General features: G+C 46.8%; 1 protein-coding gene across 1 annotated transcript in view; it reads right to left on the reverse strand.

Moving 5' to 3' along the window:
• HEPACAM (hepatic and glial cell adhesion molecule) overlaps positions 1–27,880 on the reverse strand; it is a 182,609-nt gene that overhangs the window by 15,867 nt on the left and 138,862 nt on the right. The window lies entirely within an intron of this gene.

A 27,880-nucleotide genomic window follows, 5' to 3' on the forward strand; every position in this document is an offset into this window, starting at 1 on the left:
GTCATAGTTCCATCAGACCACTACATCCTAAAGAAAGGGTATCATGGAGAATTCTTCATTAAGCCCATGGGGCGTCATGGAGTCCATCTGATATATCCATCGACATTCTTGCTGAAGTAGCAGTCTATGCCTGTCCCCTCCCCTCCTCAGGGGGGGTACATGATCAATCGGCATGTAGGTGAATTCACTCAATTTATGCCCAGCAGCGACAAAATGCTTAGCAACAGGAGGTGTGCTGCCATCAACCTTCTGATAAGCTTTTTTAATCGAGGATCTATGCATGGCAATTCGCTCTTTAAGCATCCGTATGGTTTTACCAATGTAAAGCTTCTTACATGGACAAGCAATCATATAAGTCACATATTTGGTTTCACAGGTCATTCTGTGCTTCAAAGTGTATTTGGTTCCCTTATATGGATGATAGCAGAACTTGCCAGTTAGCATAAAGCTACAGTTAACGCATCCATGACATCGGTAAGCGCCAGGTTGAAGCTGTAGCCACTGCGTTCCTCTGCCCACACGTGGGCTAATGTCTGAGAAGGTTATTCGCTCCTTCATATTGCGACTTCGTCGGTAGCAGAAAAGTGGCAGCTGTTCACAATGTTGCCCCAACACCAGGGTCGGATCTAGACTTTTCTTTTAGGGGGGGCGGTTTACTGTTTAATTTTGACCCCTCCCCTATCCAGTCCCAACTCCTCCCCTCTTCAGTCTTGACTCCTCCCCTATCCAGTCCCAATTCCTCCATCACACAAATAAATATATTTTAAGTTTATTTGCTTTATTTTAAGCAAAACACTAAATAGCTATAAATAACAACAATGAAAGCAACAAACAACCGACGCCAGAGTCCCAGTGACTACAGCAGCGTGTCCCCTTGCGGACTCGCTGCACTCACCACGTTCCAGGCCTGGTGGTGAGCTTTGCTCGCCACACTATTAAATTCCCCCTTGGGGGGTGGTGTGGACAACCCCCCGAGTAGGAATTAGGGGCCCCATTCGGGATTCCGTCTGCTGGCATTTCCTTGGCTGTCGGGATTCCGGCGTCTGTATCCTGATCGCCGGGATCCTATATGCCGGGAAAGTGACTGCTTCCCAATTAACCACCTACTGTACATGGTGGCCCCGCTGTTGTCTCACAAATAAGTAGTAGTTACCACTGTCTTCAAGTTTCTACATAATATTGGTCCTATAATGTGTATCAAACAGTCTATATATCAGTGGGAGAGATCCCTTGATTATAAATGACACCCTAATAGCTGGTAGGGATATATTGCCAGCCAAGCAGGTTTAGGATTTGTTAGTGGGTGTTTGGTATAATAATCACTTCTACAACACATCAAATCAAAGTTCCCCAATATTACATCTTCCAAAGATATGTTCATCATAATTTATGACACGTCATGTACAGTTGTGATACCTAAAGTATAAAAGGTTGTAATCCCCTAATATTAGGGTATAGCAAAAAATAAGAATTTACTTACCGATAATTCTATTTCTCGGAGTCCGTAGTGGATGCTGGGGTTCCTGAAAGGACCATGGGGAATAGCGGCTCCGCAGGAGACAGGGCACAAAAGTAAAGCTTTCCGATCAGGTGGTGTGCACTGGCTCCTCCCCCTATGACCCTCCTCCAGACTCCAGTTAGATACTGTGCCCGGACGAGCGTACACAATAAGGGAGGAATTTTGAATCCCGGGTAAGACTCATACCAGCCACACCAATCACACTGTACAACCTGTGATCTGAACCCAGTTAACAGTATGATAACAGGGGAGCCTCTGAAAAGATGGCTCACAATAACAATAACCCGATTTAGTTAGCAATAACTATGTACAAGTATTGCAGATAATCCGCACTTGGGATGGGCGCCCAGCATCCACTACGGACTCCGAGAAATAGAATTATCGGTAAGTAAATTCTTATTTTCTCTATCGTCCTAGTGGATGCTGGGGTTCCTGAAAGGACCATGGGGATTATACCAAAGCTCCCAAACGGGCGGGAGAGTGCGGATGACTCTGCAGCACCGAATGAGAGAACTCCAGGTCCTCTTTTGCCAGGGTATCAAATTTGTAGAATTTTACAAACGTGTTCTCCCCCGACCACGTAGCTGCTCGGCAGAGTTGTAATGCCGAGACCCCTCGGGCAGCCGCCCAAGATGAGCCCACCGTCCTTGTGGAATGGGCTTTAACAGATTTAGGCTGTGGCAGGCCTGCCACAGAATGTGCAAGTTGAATTGTGCTACCAATCCAACGAGCAATCGACTGCTTAAAAGCAGGAGCACCCAGCTTGTTGGGTGCATACAGGATAAACAGCAAGTCAGATTTCCTGACTCCAGCCGACCTGGAAACTATATTTTCAGGGCCCTGACAACATCCAGCAACTTGGAGTCCTCCAAGTCCCTAGTAGCCGCAGGTACCACAATAAGCTGGTTCAGGTGAAACGCTGACACCACCTTAAGGAGAAACTGGGGACGAGTCCGCAGCTTTGCTCTGTCCGAATGGACAATCAGATATGGCTATGTGAGTCAAAGCCGTCAAATCTGACACTCGCCTGGCCGCGGCCAGGACCAACAGCATGGCCACTTTCCATGTGAGATATATCAAATCCACAGATTTGAGTTGTTTTAAACCAATGTGATTTTAGGAATCCCAAAACTACGTTGAGATCTCCCAGTGCCACTGGAGACATCAAAAGGGGGTTGTATATGCAGTACTCCCTTAACAAACTTCTGGACTTCAGGAACTGAAGCCAATTTCTGTTCTGGAAGAAAATCGACAAGTCGAAATTTGAGCCTTAATGGACCCCAATTTGAGACCCATAGACACTCCTGTTTGCAGGAAATGTAGGAATTAACCTAGTTGAAATTCTTCCGTGGAGCCTTCCTGGCCTCACACCATGGAACATATTTTCACCTAAGCGGTGATAATGTTGTGCGGTCACCTCCTTCCTGGCTCTGACCAGGGTAGGGATGACCTCTTCCGGAATGCCTTTTTCCCTTAGGATCCGGCGTTCACCCGCCCTGGCGTCAACGCAGCTGCGGTAAATCTTGGAACAGACATGATTCTTGCTGAATCAAGACCCTTCTTAGTATCTCTTGAAGTTCCGGGTACCAAGTCCTTCTTGGCCAAACCGGAGCCACGAGTATAGTTCTTACTCCTCTCCTTCCTATCATTCTCAATACACTGGGTATGAAAGGCAGAGGATGGAACACATACACCGACTGGTACACCCACGGTGTTACCAGAGCGTCCCAGCTATTGCCTGAGTGTCTCTTGACCTGGCGCTTCATGTGGGACGCCATCATGACCACCTTTGGTCTTTCCCAACGGTTTACAATCATGTGGAAACTTCCAGATTAAGTTCCCACTTTTCCGGGTGGAATTCATACATGCTGAGGAAATCTTCCCAGTTGTCCACTCCCGGAATGAACACTGCTGACAGTGTTATCACATGATTTTTCGCCCAGCGAAAAATCCTTGCTATCATTGCCCTCCTGCTTCTTGTGTCGCCCCGTCTGTTAACGTGGGCGACTGGTATGATGATGTCCTACTGGATCAGCACCGGTTGACTTTGAAGCAGAGGTCTTCCTAGGCTCAGAGCATTGTAAATTGCCCTTAGCTCCAGTATATTCATGTGGAGAGAAGTCTCCAGACTTTACCACACTTCCTTGGAAATTTCTTCCCTGTGTGACTGCTCCCCAGCCTCTCAGGCTGGCATCCGTGGTCACCAGAACACAGTCCTGAATGCTGAACGTGCTGCCCTCTAGAAGATGAGCACTCTGCAGCCCCCACAGAAGAGACACCCTTGTCCTTGGAGACAGGATTATCCGCTGATGCATCTGAAGATGCGATCCGGACCATTCTTCCCGCAAATCCCCCTAAAAAAAATTTTTTGCGTGAGATCTGCCGAATGGAATCGCTTCGTAAGAAGCCACCATTTTTCCCAGGACTCCTGTGCATTGATGCACTGATACCTGGTCTGGTTTTAAGAGGTTTCTGACTAGTTCGGATAACTCCCTGGCTTTTTCCTCCAGGAGAAAACCTTTTTCTGGACTATGCCCAGAATTATTCCTAGGAACAGCAGACGTATCGTCGGAAAACGGCTGCGATATTTGGAATATTTAAAATCCACTCGTGCTGTCGTAGAACTACTTTAGATAGTGCTCTTCCGACGTCCAACTGTTCTCTTGAACTTGCCCTTTTCAGGATATCGTCCAAGTAAGGGATAATTAAGATGCCTTTTTTTCTTTGAAGAATCATCTTTTCGGCCATTACCCTGGTAAAGGCCCGGGGTGCCGTGGATACTTCAACGGCAGCGCCTGAAACTGATATTGACAGTTCTGTACCACGAACCAGAGGTATCCTTGTTGAGAAGGACAAATTTGGACATGGAGGTAATCCTTGATGTCCAGGGACACCATATAGTCCCCTTTTTGGTTCGCTATCACTGCTCTGAGTGACTCCATCTTGATTTGAACCTTTTTATGTAAGTGTTCAAAGATTTCAGATTTAGACTACGTCTCACCAAGCCGTCTGGCTTCAGTACCACAATATAGTGTGGAAGACTAATACCCTTTTCCTTGTTGTAGGAGGGGTACTTTGATTATCACCTGCTGGAAATACAGCTTGTGAATCTTTTCCAATACTGCCTCCCTGTCAGAGGAAGCCGTTGGTAAAGCAGACTTCAGGAACCTGCGAGGAAAAGATGTCTCGACTCTCCAATCTGTACCCCTGGGATAATACTTGTACGATCTAGGGGTCAACTTGCGAGTGATCCCACTGCGCGCTGAGACTCTTGAGACTACCCCCCCCACCTCACCTGAGTCCGCTTGCACGGCCCCAGCGTCATGCTGAGGACTTGGCAAACGTGGTGGAGGGCTTCCTTTCCTGGGAAGGGGCTGCCCGCTGCAGTCTACTTCCCTTACCTCTATGTCTGGGCAGATATGACTGGCCTTTTGCCCGTTTGCCTCATGGAAACGGAAGGATTGAGGCTGAAAAGACGGTGTCTTTTTCTGCTGAGATGTAACTTGGGGTAAAAAGGTTGGATTTCCCAGCTGTTGCCGTGGTCCCCAGGTCCGATGGACCGACCCCAACTAACTCCTTCCCTTTATACGGCAATACTTCCATGTGCCGTATGGGATCTGTATCACCTGACCACTGTCGTGTCCATGACATCTTCTGGGAGATATGGACAACGCACTTATCTTGATGCCAGAGTGCAAATATCCCTCTGTGCATCTCGCGTACATATATATAGAATGCATCCTATTAAATGCTCTATATCAATAATATATTTTCAGTCAGGGAATCCGACCAAGCCAACCCAGCACTGCATCTCCAGGCTGATGGCGATCGCTGGTCGCAGTATAACCACCGTATGTGTGTATATACTTTTTAGGATATTTTTCCAGCTTCCTATCAGCTGGCTCCTTGAGGGCGGCCGTATCTGGAGACGGTAACGCCACTTGATAAGCGTGTGAGCGTCTTATCCACCCTAAGGGGTGTTTCCCAACGCGCCCTAACTTCTGGCGGGAACGGGTATAACGCCAATATTTGCTATCGGGGTAACCCCACGCTTCATCACACACTTCATTTTATTTTATCTGATTTAGGAAAAACTACAGGTAGTTTTTTCACTCCCACATAATACCCTTTTTTGTGGTACTTGTAGTATCAGAAATATGTAACACCTCCTTCATTGCCCTTAACGTGTGGCCCTAATGAGAAATACGTTTGTTTATTCACAGTCGACACTGGATTCAGTGTCCGTGTCTGTGTCTGTGTCGACCGACTGAGGTAAATGGGCGTTTTTAAAGCCCCTGACGGTGTTTCTGAGACGCCTGGACCGTACTAATTGTTTGTCGGCCGTCTCATGTCGTCAACCGACCTTGCAGCGTGTTGACCTTCTCACGTAATTCTCTCAATAAGCCACCCATTTCGGTGTCGACTCCCTAGAGAGTGACATCCCCATTACAGGCAATTGCTCCGCCTCCTCACCAACATCGTCCTCATACATGTCGACACACACGTACCGACACACAGCACACACACCGGGAATGCTCTGACAGAGGACAGGACCCACTAGCCCTTTGGAGAGACAGAGGGAGAGTTTGCCAGCACACACCAAAAACGCTATAATATATACAGGGACAACCTTATATAAGTGTTTCTCCCTTATAGCATCTTTATATATATACTAATATCGCCAATTTATGCCCCCCCTCTCTGTTTTAACCCTGTTTCTGTAGTGCAGTGCAGGGGAGAGCCTGGGAGCCTTCTCTCCAGCCTTTCTGTGAGAGAAAATGGCGCTGTGTGCTGAGGAGATAGGCCCCGCCCCTTTTCCGGCGGGCTCGTCTCCCGCTCTTCAACGGATTATGGCAGGGGTTAAATATCTCCATATAGCCTCTGGGGGCTATATGTGAGGTATTTTTAGCCAATATATAGGTTTTCATTTGCCTCCCAGGGCGCCCCCCCCCAGCGCCCTGCACCCTCAGTGACTGCGTGTGAAGTGTGCTGAGAGGAAAATGGCGCACAGCTGCAGTGCTGTGCGCTACCTTTAGAAGACTGCAAGAGTCTTCTGCCGCCGATTCTGGACCTCTTCTTACTTCAGCATCTGCAAGGGGGCCGGCGGCGCGGCTCCGGTGACCATCCAGGCTGTACCTGTGATCGTCCCTCTGGAGCTGATGTCCAGTAGCCAAGAAGCCAATCCATCCTGCACGCAGGTGAGTTCACTTCTTCTCCCCTCAGTCCCTCGTTGCAGTGATCCTGTTGCCAGCAGGACTCACTGTAAAATAAAAAACCTAAGCTAAACTTTTCTAAGCAGCTCTTTAGGAGAGCCACCTAGATTGCACCCTTCTCGGCCGGGCACAAAAATCTAACTGGAGTCTGGAGGAGGGTCATAGGGGGAGGAGCCAGTGCACACCACCTGATCGGAAAGCTTTACTTTTGTGCCCTGTCTCCTGCAGAGCCGCTATTCCCCATGGTCCTTTCAGGAACCCCAGCATCCACTAGGACGATAGAGAAAAATATATTAAATGAAAACAAATGTCTGGAGTAATTATTCTCATCTATTTCTCATCTTAATATGAGGTGCTGAAATAGAGTCAGTCAATCAAGTTTTATGATATGTTGACATTGTTATGAAATACAGTATTATAAACCTTGATGATTGACTGACTCTATATAAGCACCTTATATTAAGATGATAAATAGTATAAATGTGATAATAACTATAATTACTTAGAATAATTGTATCAATCAGAGATCTTTGGGATACTACCAACATTTATTGATACAAATGGTAACAAGTGGCATATTATTACCCCTTACGGGTGGTATTCAGTGTGCCGGCTGTTCAGTATACCGGCGCCGGAATCCCGACACCCGGCATACCGACAACTATTCTCCCTCTTGGGGGTTCGCAACTCCCCTGGACGCGCGCCACCGTGCCCGCAGCGTGGCAAGCGTAGCGAGCCAGCAAGGGGCTCATTTGCGCTCGCCCAGCTGTCGGCATGCTGGCGGTCGGGATCCCGGCGCCTGTTGCTGGGCGCCGGTAACCCGACCGCCGGCAAAACATACTGCACCCACCCCCCCTTACACATCTCCAATGCCGGAACCCACACGGGAATTGGAAACGGGTCCTTCCCAGGTGGGATCCGGCTTTGGACCTTAGAGGCTGCCTTTCCCAACCCAGTAATTTGGCGGGTCGTCTTGCTATGGGGGGTGGGACTGGAAATACATGTGATCTGTGTGGAGTTTATGTTTTTGTCATGTGAAATTTTAAAATTATTAAACAGTACTACACTATGGGGGTCATTTTGACCTGATCGCATGCTGCCATTCATCGCAGCGTAGCGATCAGGTCAGAAGTGCGCATGCGCCGCAGTGCGCCGGCGCATGGCTGACAGGCGACGGCTGTCATTGCCTAGCGATCGACTCTTCCTGATTGACAGGCAGAGGTGTTCGCTGGCCGGGAGGAGGAGGCGGCAAGCGCGTATGGTCACCGTTTTGTAGGCGCGGTCCGTCCAACGCAGGTGTGGCTGGTCCGCAGCGGCTGTGTGACATCACACACAGCCGCTGCGACCCGGGCAGCGACGAGTAGCTCCCGGCCAGCACACAAAAGCTGCGCTGGCCGGGAGCTACTCCTGAAGTACAAAAACATCGCCGATGCTTTTGTACTTCTACGACGGGGCTGGGACTGACATGCGGGGCGGGCTAGAACCTGTGCTGGGCGTCCCCCCGCATGTCAGTGTGGATGATCGTAGCTGTGCTAAATTTAGCACAGCTACGATCAGGTCGGAATGACCCCCCCCATATTTTCTTATCCCATCCATTTTGGGTACATTTGAATGAGCCTAATGAGACGTATGCTGTGAGATGTGACATCTGCTGTATCCGAAGTGGCCTATTTATGAACAACCTACATATGCAGTAGCGCTGGATCTCTCCTAGTGATATATAAACTATTTGATGCATATTATAGGACCAATAATATACAGGAACTTGAAGACAGTTGTAACTAATACTCATTTGTAAGACTACAGCGGGGCCACCTTGTAGGTGGTTAATTATACGGTGAAGACAATTCCAAGTTGATACTTCATAGAATGTGTACGGTGTTATTTATGAGAAACTAACCAAATAGAGGACAAATTAGCAGACACAGTTTTTTTTGTATAGTATTTTTATACACACTTTCTGTACTTTTACGCTCGTCTCTATAGTTTTAATATAGGACGTGATATGTCATTTTTAACATTATGAAATACAAGGTATGTTTTAAAACCTACTGTATAAGGGCACCTACAGTATTACAGACACCCTTTATCGTATTGTACATATGGGAGACTAAACCTGTAATACCCTGCCTAGGGAATTTAACAATAAGATCTCTTACCGGTTGTATGGCCCCTCTGCAACAGGCAGGTCCCTGTGACTGACTGGCAGGATGGTCCCTGTGGCAGACTGGCAGGATAGTCCCTCTGGCTGGTCTCTGGGTGCAGGAATGCAGTGTGCTCTCACTCTGTGCAGCAAAGTAAAGTGGAACACAGGACAGAAAGAAATGGAACGCACAGTTCCATTATGCTTCCTCTTCCTGTGTACAGTGTACACAGAACAGGTTCTACCCTCCCAACACTATACTGTTTCTATTAGCCCACAGGCCTGTCATGTAACTGTAGCCACGCCCCCAGCACACAGCCACTTCCTGACCTCATCTTATCAGCACTGTTTAGATGCCACAAGAAAGCAGTCTCAATCAACAAAATATGTTGATTTACTGCCGTCCAGGCCAAAGGGGTGAGTGGGGAGGAAGGGCACCTGCTGTGAGATGCTGCGTCTGGGAGCTCGGCTCGGCGCCACTGACAATAGCTGACAGCCAGCTGAGTGAGGAAGGGAGGAGGGAGCAGGACTTCACAGACAGTTTGTCTGCCTGTCGGACGGAGTTTGCTAGGGGGGGCGACCGCCCCCATCGCCCCCGTCTCTATCCGTGCCTGCCCAACACGGGATCTGTTTGTAATATATGCCAGTGTCTACGAATGGATTGTCGGGCATCATTAGAGGAAATCGAATATGTACTGGCAAACACCAGTCGGTCAGATTCCGATTTTGCCCGAGGTTGCAATAGATCCTCGCGTGAGAGTTGCATGCACTTGTCGATAGCTTGGCGTACTTCCGTCTTCTGGTAACCCCTACTAATGAAGTTGTCGCCCATCCTGGTGAGTGCCTCAAGTAGTGTCCTGCGATCAGAGGTAATTCTGACAACACGAACCAGTTGGGAATAGGGTAAGCCCCTCTTCAGTGCCATGGGGTGAAAACTGGATGCAAGTAGGAGGGAGTTTTTATCAGTGGGCTTCCTGTATATCTCTGTAATTATGGAGCCATCCTGCACTCGTACAGACACATCCAGGAAGTTAATCACGGACGTGTCATGGGTGCAAGTGAATCTGATGGATCCCGAAATGCTGTTGAGTATGGCAACAAAATCAAGCAACCTCCGTTCACCCCCAGTCCACAGTACAAACAGATCATCGATGTAACGAACATAAAATCTAATGTACCTGGAAAAAGTGGAATTACCCATAATGTATCTCTGTTCATATTGATACATGAACAGGTTGGCGTACGATGGGGCCATATTGGACCCCATCGCGGTGCCCTTCAGTTGTAAATAAAACGAGTTATTGAACAAAAAATAATTTTTGTGAAGTACAACTTCCATCAGTAATAAAATAAATTCCAATGGGGGACCCTTGTACTGTGGACTGCGGGAGACGGATTCTTTCACAGCAGACAGACCCTCGGTATGCCCAATGTTGGTGTGTAAGCTGGTGACATCCAACGTCACCAGCATACAACCACTTGGGAGCGGACCAACAGCATTCAATTTGGAAAGAAAATCAGTGGTATCCCTGATGTAATACGGGGTGGCCTGTACCACTGGTTGAAGATGGTAATCAATAAATTGAGAGATTGGTTGACCTAAGGACCCACGGGAAGAGATGATGGGCCTTTCCGGTGGTTTGGAGAGAGACTTGTGCACTTTCGGCAAAGTATATAATAAAGGAATTTTGGGGAAATCCTGTCTTAAGAAATCAGTGGTGGGTTCATCAATCCAACCGTTAATAAGGCCTAGAGAGATGATCGAATCAATTTCTCTCTTAAACCTTTCTGTCGGGTCACTGGGAAGAAGTTTGTAGCATTGCGTGTCAGACAGTTGCCGTAAGATCTCATCAATATAATCCTGGCGGTTCATCATTACAATCGCCCCGCCCTTGTCTGCGGGGCGTATGATGATCTCAGGATTATCGCGTAGGGTTTTAACGGCCTCAGATTCCTGTCTGGACAGATTGGAAAAATGCATGCGACCTTTCCGTATTAAGGCCAAAGTCTCATCACGGACCAGTCTCATAAAGGTCTCAATGGAGGCATTACTGGGTGGGGGATCAAAGGTACTCCTACCCCTAAAGGTCGGTTGTTGTCCAATTAGTTCACCCTTACGTAAAAAGAAATCTTTTAACCGCAACTGTCGTTGAAATTTGTATAATTCAATTTCACAGTCGAATTTATTCTGTCGGTATGTCTGTACAAAAGAAAGACCCTTAGAAAGGACCGTCATTTCTAATTCGGAGGGTGAATAAGTGGACAAGTTAATCACTGTTACTTCTTGCCTCCCACAATTTAGCAGCATTTAAAAGTGACCTTTTGGCCTTTAAGAAATCTAAATACAGAAAGGTAAAGGACGATTATAAGGAATCTAGGGTTTATCCGTGGGTACACTCCTCCTCTGGCCGACGACCCTGGAGGGTTGGATCGGGCTATAGGAGAAGGAACGATCCGCAATTTACTGATATTGAGTCACATACTTCACAGAGTGACTCGGATCATTCCTCTTACAGTAAAAATTCAGTTGCTTTTTTAGACAAAAGAGCCAATACAAGGAGTTTTGTAAGGGGCAACAGGAACACAAAAAACCCTGTAGGCGAGGGGGGAGGAGACACAAAAACCGCAAACAAAAATCTGAAGGGAGGCAAGAAGTAACAGTGATTAACTTGTCCACTTATTCACCCTCCGAATTAGAAATGACGGTCCTTTCTAAGGGTCTTTCTTTTGTACAGACATACCGACAGAATAAATTCGACTGTGAAATTGAATTATACAAATTTCAACGACAGTTGCGGTTAAAAGATTTCTTTTTACGTAAGGGTGAACTAATTGGACAACAACCGACCTTTAGGGGTAGGAGTACCTTTGATCCCCCACCCAGTAATGCCTCCATTGAGACCTTTATGAGACTGGTCCGTGATGAGACTTTGGCCTCAATACGGAAAGGTCGCATGCATTTTTCCAATCTGTCCAGACAGGAATCTGAGGCCGTTAAAACCCTACGCGATAATCCTGAGATCATCATACGCCCCGCAGACAAGGGCGGGGCGATTGTAATGATGAACCGCCAGGATTATATTGATGAGATCTTACGGCAACTGTCTGACACGCAATGCTACAAACTTCTTCCCAGTGACCCGACAGAAAGGTTTAAGAGAGAAATTGATTCGATCATCTCTCTAGGCCTTATTAACGGTTGGATTGATGAACCCACCACTGATTTCTTAAGACAGGATTTCCCCAAAATTCCTTTATTATATACTTTGCCGAAAGTGCACAAGTCTCTCTCCAAACCACCGGGAAGGCCCATCATCTCTTCCCGTTGGTCCTTAGGTCAACCAATCTCTCAATTTATTGATTACCATCTTCAACCAGTGGTACAGGCCACCCCGTATTACATCAGGGATACCACTGATTTTCTTTCCAAATTGAATGCTGTTGGTCCGCTCCCAAGTGGTTGTATGCTGGTGACGTTGGATGTCACCAGCTTATACACCAACATTGGGCATACCGAGGGTCTGTCTGCTGTGAAAGAATCCGTCTCCCGCAGTCCACAGTACAAGGGTCCCCCATTGGAATTTATTTTATTACTGATGGAAGTTGTACTTCACAAAAATTATTTTTTGTTCAATAACTCGTTTTATTTACAACTGAAGGGCACCGCGATGGGGTCCAATATGGCCCCATCGTACGCCAACCTGTTCATGTATCAATATGAACAGAGATACATTATGGGTAATTCCACTTTTTCCAGGTACATTAGATTTTATGTTCGTTACATCGATGATCTGTTTGTACTGTGGACTGGGGGTGAACGGAGGTTGCTTGATTTTGTTGCCATACTCAACAGCATTTCGGGATCCATCAGATTCACTTGCACCCATGACACGTCCGTGATTAACTTCCTGGATGTGTCTGTACGAGTGCAGGATGGCTCCATAATTACAGAGATATACAGGAAGCCCACTGATAAAAACTCCCTCCTACTTGCATCCAGTTTTCACCCCATGGCACTGAAGAGGGGCTTACCCTATTCCCAACTGGTTCGTGTTGTCAGAATTACCTCTGATCGCAGGACACTACTTGAGGCACTCACCAGGATGGGCGACAACTTCATTAGTAGGGGTTACCAGAAGACGGAAGTACGCCAAGCCATCGACAAGTGCATGCAACTCTCACGCGAGGATCTATTGCAACCTCGGGCAAAATCGGAATCTGACCGACTGGTGTTTGCCAGTACATATTCGATTTCCTCTAATGATGCCCGACAATCCATTCGTAGACACTGGCATATATTACAAACAGATCCCGTGTTGGGGCAACATTGTGAACAGCTGCCACTTTTCTGCTACCGACGAAGTCGCAATATGAAGGAGCGAATAACCTTCTCAGACATTAGCCCACGTGTGGGCAGAGGAACGCAGTGGCTACAGCTTCAACCTGGCGCTTACCGATGTCATGGATGCGTTAACTGTAGCTTTATGCTAACTGGCAAGTTCTGCTATCATCCATATAAGGGAACCAAATACACTTTGAAGCACAGAATGACCTGTGAAACCAAATATGTGACTTATATGATTGCTTGTCCATGTAAGAAGCTTTACATTGGTAAAACCATACGGATGCTTAAAGAGCGAATTGCCATGCATAGATCCTCGATTAAAAAAGCTTATCAGAAGGTTGATGGCAGCACACCTCCTGTTGCTAAGCATTTTGTCGCTGCTGGGCATAAATTGAGTGAATTCACCTACATGCCGATTGATCATGTACCCCCCCTGAGGAGGGGAGGGGACAGGCATAGACTGCTACTTCAGCAAGAATGTCGATGGATATATCAGATGGACTCCATGACGCCCCATGGGCTTAATGAAGAATTCTCCATGATACCCTTTCTTTAGGATGTAGTGGTCTTATGGAACTATGACGCCCTATGGACTCTATAAAGTATGTCCCTGACACCTTTTTTTAGGGTGCAGTGTTCTGATGGATTCTTCGATATGCTGGTGGACACGATGATTAGTGTGTCCACTACATTAATAGTATTATGAAACCTATTGCTTTTTGTATCGCTGTGCATATATGTCTGTATTTTCCATCCATTATCTCCTATGTCTAATTTTATTTTTTATTCTTTTTTATGTTGGTTTAACATTTTTTTGATGCACTTATTTCACAGGGATATTTCTATGAGCACATTATAATATTATTATACTATTTAACATCGATGGCACATAGGTGCCCCGTGTGTATTACCTTTGCTTTTTCATTATGATTATTGCTCTTGTTTATCCTGTGGCCAGCATTGCATTTTATGGTGAAGTCAGAGTTGCTGTATTGTTACTGCCACCAGGACCATGGGGGACGGTTCCTTGTTGCCCGGGGACTTCTTGCCAACTTGCATTGCACCGTCTGGGGATACTTCCGCCGCGTGACACGCAACCTGCGTTCCACGTGCCGGAACTTCCGGGCGCGTGGTAACCGGCGTGCGTTCCACGGCCTGTGTCTCCGGGTGTATCTGCAACGGCGGGATGGGTCTCATTTGGGCGACACTGGACCCCAGGTGTTGGCGGTGAGTACAACATTGTGAACACTTATAAAGTGCTCACAATTGATGCAATAGTTGCACGGCACACAAGCACTTTTTCACATGGCAGCTAGACCGTATACATGGTTATTCCCCTGAGGAAGGTTGTTCACCGAAAACGGCTGTTTGGGAAGTTACCAGTGATGAGTATATGCCTTTGTCTTTCATGCTGATGTCGATGTGATTACCTATGTTTGGAACACAGCTTGGAGTAAAATCTATCTTGCAAACTACACAGAGTGCTGGTTCTGTCTTAAACCTCATCCCGAGTGTTTGGCATGTGACTTTATATATATATATATATACATGCAAAAATGAACCGTCACTCTTTGCTTGATGTAGATTTTGTACGGTGCCTTCAGTTCTGCTTACTAATTAGCTGTTGCTATACAGCTTAACAAGTCATCGAGCTGCTACATAAACATAAGATGGACAGCACAGATACAGCACCGGCCCTTTCTAGCGGCACTGCGGGCACCCAGTTTCCCGCTGGCTATAAAGGCATGCCTGTCACTCAAGGATTCATACACTGCTTTACAGATGAGGAAGTGGAAAACATCCTATTCAAAGATGAGTGGCCTAATAAGGATATTTTGCTTCCAGTGGAGGAAGTTTGTGACCAATTAATCAAACTCAAAAAACGAGAGACCGATTATCTCATGCATGGGATCTCTCTCACTAAATATTATCGACATCACATGATCCCTCGTGGATTTCGGGTGCGTAATGCGCCCACCATTGGACGATATAACCCCGACTTTTGCCAAAAATGGATTGGCATAGTCAATAAATGCAGCCTGGATCTCATGCTCTTGGTAATACAAGAATCAGAACGAGAACTTAAGTTGGCACGTGATAAAATTATAAAGCTGGAAGAATGCCACCATGAGGTCCTGACCAGCAATGTGAATAGCGACCTCTACTCGTCAATTAAAACTAAAATTGAGACCTATCAAAACGAGTTAGTGAAGTTCAAAACCAAGAAGTTTGAGACTGTCCAGACAGATTATGAGTCCAATCGTGTATATCACTGGCTTATGGGAGGCGAGAACCGCATGGCAAAACCTACAGGACCTTATTCAAGGCAAAGCTGGAGGAGGTGGCGCGAATTGAGAGGGAGAGATGCCCCTACTTCAAACAGCGATAGCGAATTTGTGACCCGCGAATCCGATGACCCTTTAGAAGGACCTTCAATCCCTTTAGTCAGCAAAACACCGGCCCCGAAAGAGTCCAATTTAAGCACCAAGCCACCCGCCGCGGGGGTCAAAACGAGAGGCAAAAGAGAAGGCAACTCTCTAAAGAACAAAAGAAAATAATATACAACTTATCTTCCAGACAATTTACGGAAGATGAAGAAAAGGTTTTAAGTAAGGGATTATCATTTGTCCCCACCAATCCTCACAACGATCTGAATTGGAACATTGAACTACATCAGTTTTCCAGGACCCTACGCTTACAAGAATTTTTCCAACATTCAGATCCCCTTAGACAGGACACACCTACACAGGCGTTCCTCTCTAGGAGAAGCATGTCTACGTTTGACCCAACATCAAGCAATAGTTCCATTAAGACCTTCACTCGACTAATGGACAATTCAGTGCAGAAATTTGCTCAAGCGCAACCAAGAATTCACCACAACCTGAGTCGTCAAGAATTCCAGGCTTTACGTGATCTATCTGGATACCGCGACATCACAGTACGCCCTGCCGACAAGGGGGGCGCAATTGTGATTCAGAACTTATCCGACTACATGGCAGAGATTGACAGGCAACTCGCTGACGGACAGGTATACCAACTATTACCCAGAGATCCAACTATCCAGTATCAAAAAGAACTCCAAGACATACTGCAACTGGCACACCAACGGGGTGAAGTCGACTCCAAACTTTTGAAAGCACTTCAACAGCCATTCCCTGTCTGTCCGGTTCTGTATACCGTCCCAAAAATTCATAAAAACTTGACCCAACCACCTGGACGACCCATAATCTCAGCCCGTAACTCCCTCTACCATCCCATTTCCATGTATCTTGACTGTATTTTACAACCACATGTTATGAGCCAACCTACCCTTATCAAGGACACTACGGACTTCCTTTTGCGGCTGTCGGCAATCAGTGACGTGCCACCAAACAGCATATTATGCACGTTGGATATCAACAGCCTATATACATCCATCCCTCACCAGCAGGGTCTGACGGCCACCAGATAGTTCTACGAATCCCAAGGCATCAATGATATTAATATTGATTTGTTCATACAGCTTTTAGAACTCACTCTCACTAGAAATGATTTCATCTACAACGGACAATTTTACCGCCAACTGTCAGGCTGCGCCATGGGTAGCCATGTGGCACCCAGTTACGCGAACATTTTCATGTTCCATGAGGAGGCAAGCATGTTCTTTCATAATGATGATTATCGACGACACATTAAAACTTATATGCGCTACATCGATGACTTGTTCATCTTATGGACTGGTGGCGAAAAATTGCTCCACCAGATGGTTGAGGACATTAACAGCAGAGAGTCCACCATCAAGGTGACCTTCCAACACAGCATGTCTTCGATTCATTATCTAGATGTCCTTGTTACACTCCAACCGGACGGCCTGCACACAGAGGTGTATTCTAAACCTACGGACCGAAACACACTCCTATTGGCATCAAGCCACCATCCCAAACCCCTTAAACGGGGTTTGCCCAAGTCTCAAATGATGAGAGTGGCCAGGATCGCAGACAATCCTGCCACAGCTGCAAGAGGGATTGATACCGTCAATTTTGTCACCAGGGGATACAGCTTAACAGCTCTAAAGCAACAAAAACAGGATGTCCTATCCATGGGCCGCGAACAGTTGTTACGTCCACGCGACCGCACCAACAATACAGTCTTACCATGGAAAATGACGTTCACTACTTCAAGTCAGGTTGTGCAAAGGGCCAGTCGGGCACTTTGGCCAATTGTCGCGACAGATAAAGACCTACCATGCTTTCGACATAAAAAACCCATGGCCTGTTTTACTAGGGGCCGAAATATACGCGACATGGTGGTCCACACTGATATCACCGGCTTTGATCAACTAACAGCGGAACCACATTTTATGACAAGACCTCCCGGCTGTTATAAATGCCCACGATGCACTACTTGTAACCACATGATTACAGGTAGTTGCTTTAAACACCCACACACCAATCGCAGTTTCCAGATCAAATCTGTACTATCATGCCTTTCCACCCATGTAGTCTACATCATCATCTGCCCATGCAACAAGTACTACGTGGGCAAAACAACACGGACGGTACGCGAACGTATGGCCTTACATCGTTCAGCAATAAGTAAAGCCTTGAAGACCAAGGTGGCCGAACAACCCGTGGCCCGGCATTTTCTTTCTGCAGGACACACCTTAGCGCAATTAAAACATATTCTGATCGACCACATACCAGTGTCCATTAGAGGAGGAGACCGTGACGGTAAACTGCTCAAGTGTGAGAGCAGGTGGATACACGTTCTGAACACAGTAGCCCCTCATGGAATGAACGAGAGACTTAACTGGAATGTATTTCGTTGATGGCCTCGCAGAGAGATCCATCAGTGACCTGCATCCCAAACATGCCAGCCCATGGAACTGCTCCATCTTGTAATGCCTTGCATGCTGCTACTGTGGTCCGTTGCAATGATCAGCTGTTCATCACAAGCATGCTCCACAGTAGTCACATTTGATTAATGCTTATTTTTGCATTTACTTTTGTATTTGTTTATTTGTTGTTTATGCACTACTTGATCATGTATTTATGTTTTGTATACAGGCGCCCGCGGTGAGGGCCGGGGCGATCAGTCAGAGGTTTCCTGCAGTTGGCCCGGCAAATAGACGCGTCGCCAGGGTAACGGGACGCGTAGCTAAGGTAACCAAAGCGGATACTGTCTGACGTCACCGGACGTGACGCACCCGCGACTTCGGCTGGCGGAAGCACGCGCCGGACCCGGCTCTCCCGTGGCGGTGACTTCTCCCGTATTTAGGTGAGTGTTACGCATCTGTATCGTTTGTTTCACTTGTCTATGCCTGCCTTGAAAACGGTGCTCGGCACCAAAACGTCGGCTTTATATGGCAAGTTAATGATGGACCCGATCCAATAAACAGCACCTTTATTATTATTATTCACGAGTGCCGCAGTCTTTCTACCTGCTCTATATATATATATATATATAGAGAGAGAGAGATATATATATATAGATATATATATCTTTTTTTTTTTTTTACTTCATGCTAATTATGACGTTTCTGGGATTGCACAAACGTATGCTTCCTGAAAACAGGGTGTGCAATCCCAAAACTTCGTAATTATCATGCAGTAAAATATTAATTTCTAAACAACTCTGCAGTTATATATATACATACACAGTGTGTGTGTGTGTGTGTGTGTGTGTGTGTGTGTGTGTGTGTGTGTGTGTGTTTATTTATTTATTATGCATGGAGTGCCGACACTCACTGTAGTTAAACTAAAAGTGTACTAGAAGTGTGCCCGGTTGCCATCAAGTGTAGTGCATATAGTCCATCATACGAGGTGTGGCACTCATGGTGTATATATATAGTTAGTGAGGGATACTGTTGTGCAGTGTTAAGAAATGAAGGGTCGGTCCACTACTGTGTGGCATAGTCTGTATTTTTAGTTATTTAGTTTATTATCATCTTATTCATTTTTATTTAACTATATTATTTTTTATTTTTTTATTTATTTACTTTATAAAAAAAATACTTTTTTTATTTAATTTATTTATTTTTATTTGTATTTATTATTTTGTATTTTTTGTTTTTTTTAATATTATTATTTTTTTTGGGGGGGGGGAGGGGGGGGGGGGGGGCTAAATTACTGCCTTGCCCGGGTGCCGAAAATCCTAGTTTCGGTGCCCGGGTGCCGAAAATCCTGGTTTCGGCCCTGGTGTGTCTGACATTCCCCTCCTTACTAGCAGTGCTCCTCACAGTGACTGTAAGGGGTGACACTTGGAGATCATGTCTGTGTGTCTGACCAGAGCCGGCCGTAGGCAAAGTAGGCAATTGCCTAGGGCATCTGGTATGCCTAGGGCACAAGCAGCTTCTGCCGATTAAAATGATATGCGGCATGCCTATATTCTGTGTGTAGCATTTTGTATGCAGATACAATCACAGTCGCAAACAGTATATAGGCATGCTGCATATCAGTTTAATCAGCGGAAGCTGCTTGTGCATCCTAGCCACATAGCAATGCAAATAAGATGCATTTTCATAAAAAATAGGCACCCAACGTTAGCAAAACTGCCAGATGACTCACGCCAGGAACTATATGTGTCATTATGTGTATAAGGGCATTAATAATATGTAACATATGTGTAAGGGGCATTATGTGTGTCATTATATGTATATGGGCACTAATAATGTGCGGCATATGTGTAAGGGATATTATGTGTGTCATTATGTGTATAAGGGCATTAACAATGTGTGTCATATGTGTAAGGGAAATTATGTGTATAAGGGCATTAATAAGGGTTGGCATAATGTGTAAGGCGCATTATGTTTATAAGGACATTAATAATGTGTGTCATATGTGTAAGGGGCATTAATGTGTGGTATTATGTGTATAAATGCATTACCAATGTGTGGCATTATGTGTGTAAGGTGCTCTACTGTGTGGCGTAATGTATAGAAAGGGCACATTGTGTAGTCTAATGTGAATAAAGAGCAATATAGTGTGGTGTAATGTGAATAAGGAGCAATATGGTGTGGTGTAATGAGAATAAAGAGCAATATGGTGTGGTGTAATGTGAATAAGGAGCAATTCAGTATGATGTTATGTGAATGAGGGGCACTACTGTGAGGAGTAACGTATATAAGGTAAAATGGTACTACTGTGTGATGTAATGTGAATAAGGGACACTCGCATTATACATTGTGAATAAAGTTGCACTACTGCAAGGCATAAGTTGAATTGGGGGTACTATTGTGTGGCCATGCCCCTTGCAGCAAAAACACATACCTTTTTGGGCTGTGCGCCGAATGTGCACACTGTTATTTAAATTGCAGGGGGTAGAAAAAAAAAAAGGACTGCTATGGGTGGGGGGTGATGGTGCTGGGAAAGGGGTACAGGGTCAGAGGCGGAACTAGCGGTTCTGCTAGGGGGCACCAGACAAAATCTTGCCTAGGGCATCATATCAGTTAGGGCCGGCTCTGTGTCTGACATTCCCCTCCTCACTATTAGTGCTCCTCGCATTGACTGTAAGAGGTGACACTTGGAGATCATGTTTGTGTGCCTGACATTCCCCTCCTCACTAGTAGTGCTCCTCACAGTGACTGTAAGAGGTGACACTTGGAGATCATGTCTGTGTGTCTGACATTTCCCTCCTCACTAGCAGTGCTCCTCACAGTGACTGTAAGAGGTGACACTTGGAGATCATGTCTGTGTGTCTGACATTCCCCTCCTCACTAGCAGTGCTCCTCACAGTGACTGTAAGAGGTGACACTTGGAGATCATGTCTGTGTGTCTGACATTCCTCTCATCACTAGCAGTGCTCCTCACAGTGACTGTAAGAGGCGACACTTGGAGATCATGTCTGTGTGTTAGACATTTCCCTCCTCACTAGTAGTGCTCCTCACAGTGACTATAAGAGGTGACACTTGGAGATCATGTCTGTGTGTCTGACATTCCCCTCCTCACTAGTAGTGCTCCTCACAGTGACTGTAAGAGATGACACTTGGAGATCATGTCTGTGTGTCTGACATTCCCCTCCTCACTAGCAGTGCTCCTCACAGTGACTGTAAGAGGTGACACTTGGAGATCATGTCTGTGTGTCTGACATTCCCCTCCTCACTAGCAGTGCTCCTCACAGTGACTGTAAGAGGTGACACTTGGAGATCATGTTGTGTGTCTGACATCCCCTCCTCACTAGCAGTGCTCCTCACAGTGACTGTAAGAGGTGACACTTGGAGATCATGTCTGTGTGTCTGACATTCTCCTCCTCACTAGTAGTGCTCCTCACAGTGACTGTAAGAGGTGACACTTGGAGATCATGTTGTGTGTCTGGCATTCCCCTCCTCACTAGCAGTGCTCCTCACAGTGACTGTAAGAGGTGACACTTGGAGATCATGTCTGTGTGTCTGACATTTCCCTCCTCACTAGCAGTGCTCCTCACAGTGACTGTAAGAGGTGACACTTGGAGATCATGTCTGTGTGTCTGACATTTTCCTCCTCACTAGCAGTGCTCCTCACAATGACTGTAAGAGGTGACACTTGGAGATCATGTCTGTGTGTCTGACATTCCCCTCCTCACTAGCAGTGCTCCTCACAGTGACTGTAAGAGGTGACACTTGGAGATCATGTCTGTGTGTCTGACATTCCCCTCCTCACTAGCAGTGCTCCTCACAGTGACTGTAAGAGGTGACACTTGGAGATCATGTCTGTGTGTCTGACATTTTCCTCCTCACTAGCAGTGCTCCTCACAATGACTGTAAGAGGTGACACTTGGAGATCATGTCTGTGTGTCTGACATTCCCCTCCTCACTAGCAGTGCTCCTCACAGTGACTGTAAGAGGTGACACTTGGAGATCATGTCTGTGTGTCTGACATTCCCCTCCTCACTAGCAGTGCTCCTCACAGTGACTGTAAGAGGTGACACTTGGAGATCATGTCTGTGTGTCTGACATTCCCCTCCTCACTAGTAGTGCTCCTCACAGTGACTATAAGAGGTGACACTTGGAGATCATGTCTGTGTGTTTGACATTCCCCTCCTCACTAGTAGTGCTCCTCACAGTGACTGTAAGAGATGACACTTGGAGATCATGTCTGTGTGTCTGACATTCCCCTCCTCACTAGCAGTGCTCCTCACAGTGACTGTAAGAGGTGACACTTGGAGATCATGTCTGTGTGTCTGACATTCCCCTCCTCACTAGCAGTGCTCCTCACAGTGACTGTAAGAGGTGACACTTGGAGATCATGTTGTGTGTCTGACATCCCCTCCTCACTAGCAGTGCTCCTCACAGTGACTGTAAGAGGTGACACTTGGAGATCATGTCTGTGTGTCTGACATTCCCCTCCTCACTAGTAGTGCTCCTCACAGTGACTGTAAGAGGTGACACTTGGAGATCATGTTGTGTGTCTGGCATTCCCCTCCTCACTAGCAGTGCTCCTCACAGTGACTGTAAGAGGTGACACTTGGAGATCATGTTGTGTGTCTGGCATTCCCCTCCTCACTAGCAGTGCTCCTCACAGTGACTGTAAGAGATGACACTTGGAGATCATGTCTGTGTGTCTGACATTCCCCTCCTCACTAGCAGTGCTCCTCACAGTGACTGTAAGAGGTGACACCTGGAGATCATGTCTGTGTGTATGACATTCCCCTCACTAGCAGTGCTCCTCGCAGTGACTGTAAGAGGTGACACTTGGAGATCATGTCTGTGTGTCTGACATTCCCCTCCTCACTAGCAGTGCTCCTCACAGTGACTGTAAGAGGTGACACTTGGAGATCATGTCTGTGTGTATGACATTCCCCTCACCAGCAGTGCTCCTCGCAGTGACTGTAAGAGATGACACTTGGAGATCATGTCTGTGTGTCTGACATTCTCATCACTAGCAGTGCTCCTCACAGTGACTGTAAGAGATGACACTTGGAGATCATGTTGTGTGTCTGACATTCCCCTCCTCACTAGCAGTGCTCCTCACAGTGACTGTAAGAGGTGACACTTGGAGATCATGTTGTGTGTCTGACATTCCCCTCCTCACTAGCAGTGCTCCTCACAGTGACTGTAAGAGGTGACACTTGGAGATCATGTTGTGTGTCTGACATTCCCCTCCTCACTAGTAGTGCTCCTCACAGTGACTGTAAGAGGTGACACTTGGAGATCATGTCTGTGTGTCTGACATTCCCCTCCTCACTAGCAGTGCTCCTCACAGTGACTGTAAGAGGTGACACTTGGAGATCATGTTGTGTGTCTGGCATTCCCCTCCTCACTAGCAGTGCTCCTCACAGTGACTGTAAGAGGTGACACTTGGAGATCATGTTGTGTGTCTGGCATTCCCCTCCTCACTAGCAGTGCTCCTCACAGTGACTGTAAGAGGTGACACTTGGAGATCATGTCTGTGTGTCTGACATTCCCCTCCTCACTAGCAGTGCTCCTCACAGTGACTGTAAGAGGTGACACTTGGAGATCATGTCTGTGTGTATGACATTCCCCTCACCAGCAGTGCTCCTCGCAGTGACTGTAAGAGATGACACTTGGAGATCATGTCTGTGTGTCTGACATTCCCCTCCTCACTAGTAGTGCTCCTCGCAGTGACTGTAAGAGGTGACACTTGGAGATCATGTCTGTGTGTCTGACATTCTCATCACTAGCAGTGCTCCTCACAGTGACTGTAAGAGATGACACTTGGAGATCATGTCTGTGTGTCTGACATTCCCCTCCTCACTAGTAGTGCTCCTCACAGTGACTGTAAGAGATGACACTTGGAGATCATGTCTGTGTGTCTGACATTCCCCTCCTCACTAGTAGTGCTCCTCACAGTGACTGTAAGAGGTGACACTTGGAGATCATGTCTGTGTGTCTGACATTCCTCTCCTCACTAGCAGTGCTCCTCACAGTGACTGTAAGAGGTGACACTTGGAGATCATGTCTGTGTGTCTGACATTCTCATCACTAGCAGTGCTCCTCGCAGTGACTGTAAGAGGTGACACTTGGAGATCATGTCTGTGTGTATGACATTCCCCTCCTCACTAGCAGTGCTCCTCGCAGTGACTGTAAGAGGTGAGACTTGGAGATCATGTCTGTGTCTCTGACTGTTAGGGTCTCCTGCTCTGTGCTGCCACATCGTCATGGCAACCGGGAGACAAGTGCTAGCGGAGTAACCTGAGCGTAGCTGATACTCCGGTTCGGGTCTTTTGCTGTGCAGTGGTTACAGGCTCTGTGCACGGCAGGGGATCCGGTGCTGGTTTTTGTGCTCACAGTCTGTGAGGTCTGAGTGGGGCGTGGACAGCACCTGCTATATAAACCCTCTTCTCAGGTTAGGCAGATGCTGCTGAATCTTTGTTGGTTAGTCAGTTCCTGAAAGCTAGCTAGTACTGTGTAAACTTTGTATTTGTTTGTTGCTTACTGCAAATAGGCCTTGGGATTTGGTATTACACTCTGCCAATCCAGACCTAGCAGTAAGACTGGAGTCAGTCATTTAACCTGCTGGGGTTCTTTTGCTACTCTGTGAACCTAGCAAGTTTGCGACTGTATTCTCAGACTTGCCTGCCAAAATCCTTTCTCACTGTGCAAGGTGTTCAGGACAGGTGTCAGTTTAGTGGCAGTAAGCTGAACCAGTGCACTGCAAGTGAGGACTAGGATTGTGGAGACTCTCCTTGTGTCTATTATTCCATCTCTCACCAAGGAGTTTACTGCCACACCCGTTGGTAACCCTTTAGGGTTTTGCTGTTGCCCTTAGCAACAGCATTTCGGGTTCTCTACGTATTAAATCACTACATCTCGCTTCTTTCCATCTGAGCATTCTTAATACTAGGGAGACACCCAGTTTCTTCTCTGTTCACTTTGTGTTTATTTTGTTACCCTATCACCTTCTGTGTATGTAATGTCATATTCCCCAGTCTGTCTGTGAGTTCATTTGTTTTGCATCCCTCACCGTTCAGACACCAGTACATTCCTGCTGGCACTGGTGTGCATAACATATTCAGCAGCCTAATACTCCTGTTGAAATTTTGTGGGAATATGGAGCATACCCCTCAAAATACTTTGCAACAGGTGGTCGATCAGGTGCAGGTCCTGACACGACAATTTAATGATTTGTCCATTAAAATGCACACCTCGCAGGACGCTGGCGGAGCTCCCGCAGCAGCAGTACCTTCAGGGGTTAAGGAGCCGAAAGTAAATCTCCCGGATCGTTTTTCTGGAGATCGCTCGCAGTTCTTTTGTTTCAAGGAGAGCTGCAAGCTATATTTCCAGCTTAGGCCTCAGTCTTCTGGGTCGGAGATTCAGCGGGTGGGCATAGTGATTTCCTTGCTACAAGGAGACCCACAGGTCTGGGCATATGGGTTGCAGCCTGACTGTCCGTCGCTTAAAAGTGTTGATGCTTTTTTTTACGGCACTGGGCATGTTGTATGATGACCCTGACAAGACGGCCTCAGCCGAGGCTCAGATTTCGATCCTTAAGCAAGGGCGAAGGCCAGTTGAGGTTTATTGTACGGAGTTTCGGAGGTTGGCCCATGATACCCAGTGGAATGACCCAGCCCTGAGACACCAGTACCGAAGAGGTCTTTCTAACCAGTTAAAAGACCAACTGGTACAATATCCCTTGCCTGATAGCTTGGATCAGCTCATGCAGTTATCCATTCGGGTGGATAGACGGCTGAGAGAGCGCAGGCTTGAAAGGGAGACCGAGGTTTCCTTCTTTCCCAAGGGAACCTCAGACTCTGAGGAATTTTCCGAGGAGCCTATGCAGATTGGGGCTACCCGCCTCTCCTCGCGTGAGAAGACGCGGAGGAGACAGCAGGGGTTATGTTTGTACTGTGGGAATAAAGGTCATGTGGTAGTATCATGCCCAGAAAAGCCGGAAAACTTCAGGGCCTGAGGGTGATGGGAAATATCCTGTCAGGTCAGAAGTCGGAATTTCCCAAGAAGACTTTTATCATTCCGGTGACCTTGAAGATCCTCGGTCAAACTGTCAAGACTGAGGCCTTTGTGGACAGTGGGGCCGACGGGGTTTTTATGGACCGCCAATTCGCCCTGAAACACTCTGTTCCATTAGTACCCTTGGCATCGGAAATTGAGATTTGTTGGTTAAACGGGGAACCATTATCCCAGGGTAAAATTACCTCTTGCACTAGCCAGATTTATTTGTTTATTGGAGCCACACACTCTGAAAAATTGTCCTTTTATGTGACTGTCTGTACTTTTGCCCCATTGGTGTTGGGGTTACCCTGGTTAAGGGCCCACAATCCTCAATTTGACTGGGTCTCTGGGGAGATTCTTAGTTGGGGTACTGATTGTTTCAGGAGTTGCTTGAGCCTTCCAGTCAGGCTTTCGCAGCTAAGTTTGCCAGGATTGCCAGGATGTTATGCAGATTTTGCGGACGTGTTCTCCAAAAGAGTTGCAGAGGTACTACCTCCCCATCGCCCCTATGACTGTGCCATTGATTTGTTGCCGAATGCTAAGCTTCCCAAGAGCAGGTTGTACTCCCTGTCACGTCCTGAGACTCAGGCTATGGCAGAGTACATTCAGGAGAACTTGGCTAAGGGATTTATCAGACCTTCACAGTCTCCAGTTGGGTCGGGGTTCTTCTTCGTGGGTAAAAAGGACGGTTCGTTGCGACCATGCATCGACTTCAGGGAATTGAACCGTATCACGATTAAAAACTCATACCCACTGCCTCTCATTTCGGTCTTGTTTGACCAGCTTCGTACTGCCACCATTTTTTCTAAGATTGTACGCACTGCGTAGGTCAATCTAATCCGAATAAGAGAGGGGGATGAATGGAAGACTGCCTTTAATACCCACTCAGGGCATTATGAATATTTGGTGATGCCTTTTGGGCTCTGTAATGCCCCGGCAGTCTTTCAGGACTTCATGAACGATGTGCTCAGGGAATATTTGGATAGATTCTTAGTTGTATACTTAGATGACTTCCTAATCTTCTCCCATTCCCTGGAGGAACATCGGAAGCATGTACGCTTAGTCCTCCAGAAACTCAGAGACCACCGGCTTGGGGTCGAAGCTGGAGAAGTGCGAATTTGAAGTTCAGCAAATCGCATTTCTAGGATATATTATCTCCCCAGAAGGTTTCCAAATGGAGGGTTCCAAGGTACAGGCAGTCCTGGATTGGGTGCAGCCCACTAGTTTGAAGGCGCTTCAGCGTTTTCTGGGCTTTGCGAATTTTTATAGACGATTTATCGCTGGATTTTCGTCTATAGTGGCGCCCTTGGTGGCACTCACTAAGAAAGGGGCGGATGTTGCTCACTGGTCTTGTGAGGCCAAAGCGGCTTTTGCCCGTCTCAAAAGGGCATTTGTCTCGGCCAAGGTGCTGCGACACCCAGATCCAGAGCGTCCTTTTGTGGTGGAGGTGGATGCCTCTGAGATGGGTATTGGGGCAGTGCTCTCTCAGATGGGGGTGTCTGATAATCGCCTTCATCCCTGTGCTTACTTTTCCCGTAAATTTTCGCCTGCCGAGATGAATTATGACGTGGGTAACCGGGAATTGTTGGCTATTAAGGATGCACTCGAGGAGTGGAGACACTGGCTTGAGGGGGCTAAGTTTGTGGTCTCAATTCTCACCGACCATAAGAATTTGGCATATTTAGAGTCAGCGAAGCGCCTCAATGCCAGGCAGGCACGATGGGCTTTGTTTTTTGCTCGCTTTAATTTTTTGATAACATATCGCCCTGGGTCAAAAAACATCAAGGCTGATGCG

Source organism: Pseudophryne corroboree, chromosome 10, assembly GCF_028390025.1.
Source record: "Pseudophryne corroboree isolate aPseCor3 chromosome 10, aPseCor3.hap2, whole genome shotgun sequence".
NCBI classification, from domain to species: Eukaryota; Metazoa; Chordata; class Amphibia; order Anura; family Myobatrachidae; genus Pseudophryne; species Pseudophryne corroboree.